At 53.4% G+C, this 969-nt stretch overlaps 1 protein-coding gene across 2 annotated transcripts in view; it reads right to left on the reverse strand.

The window, feature by feature from the left end:
* The window catches only part of dmtf1 (cyclin D binding myb-like transcription factor 1), a 55,202-nt gene extending 54,787 nt beyond the window's left edge, over nt 1–415 (reverse strand). Inside the window, exon 1 of one of the 2 annotated variants that reach the window (XR_006315134.1) lies at nt 311–413. The gene's annotated coding sequence lies outside the window, so the exon portion shown is untranslated. Of the gene's footprint in view, nt 1–310 lie in introns of both variants that reach the window. The other variant, XM_043714194.1, reaches the window with a different exon arrangement.
* Between the last annotated feature and the right edge of the window lie 554 nt (nt 416–969).

The raw sequence follows: 969 nt of genomic DNA on the forward strand, positions 1-969 counted from the left end.
GGGGGGGGGGCGGGGGAGAGGAGGGAATGGGCAATGACCCCGGGGGAAGGGGAGGCGATGGGGGCGTACTCTCCCGGATTGACAGTGACCGAGTTGCAGAGGGTAGGTGCGGGTCCCAGTGCGGGCGGTGGGTCTGTTGTGAGGGAGATGGAGGGTAGCGGGCGGCCATCCGGCGCCATGTTGTGACGATCCGCCCGCGCCCCTCTCCCGGTGCCTGTCTCTCTCTCTCTGTATCTCCCTCTCCCTGTGTCCGTCTATCTCTGTCTCGGCCCCGGCCGCCTCCATCACAATCTTTGCTGCATTTACTTACTTCCTGTTTTGAAGTACGGGCACTTTTTGACAACGTCCAAGAGACCAGGATGACAAAATACCAGGATGGAGAGAAAAAAACCCCACACAGAGAGAGGCCGCTCCCTCTCCCTCCGTCCACCGGAAACACACCCTACCTCACATCCGCCCAGCTGCCATAGCAACGCGGCCTGCAGTCGCTTGAAGCCTTCAGCATCTCCACACAACCGCCTGCCTAACTCTCAAATACCCACTTCCCATTGACAGTGAGTGCTTTATTATTATTGCCAATAACAGCCAGTACATAGTCAAAAGCGAAAGAACTGCGGGTGTTGTATCAATCAGAAACAAAAACAGAAGTTGCTGGAAAAGCTCAGCAGGCCGTGGCAGCATCTGTGGACCCTTCCTCAGACCTCTCCTGCCCACTTACTTATTTGAGTTGCAATCATTCGACCCATCCTCTTGTCAGATCCAACGGCCTTATTTGTTTTCCATAAGTTTCAGTCACTCTGACTCAGAAATCCAGCAGTATCATCTATCACATTGAAAAACACCGCATTGTTTTGCTTTGCTGACCCTTCACTGGTCCCCTCAGGATATTGGTAATGGAGAGCTCAGCAATGGTAATGCCATTGAAGGCCGAGAGGCAAAGCTTAGATTCTATCTTGTTAGAGATGGTCA

The sequence above is a fragment of the Chiloscyllium plagiosum genome, chromosome 23, assembly GCF_004010195.1.
Source record: "Chiloscyllium plagiosum isolate BGI_BamShark_2017 chromosome 23, ASM401019v2, whole genome shotgun sequence".
Taxonomy (NCBI): domain Eukaryota; kingdom Metazoa; phylum Chordata; class Chondrichthyes; order Orectolobiformes; family Hemiscylliidae; genus Chiloscyllium; species Chiloscyllium plagiosum.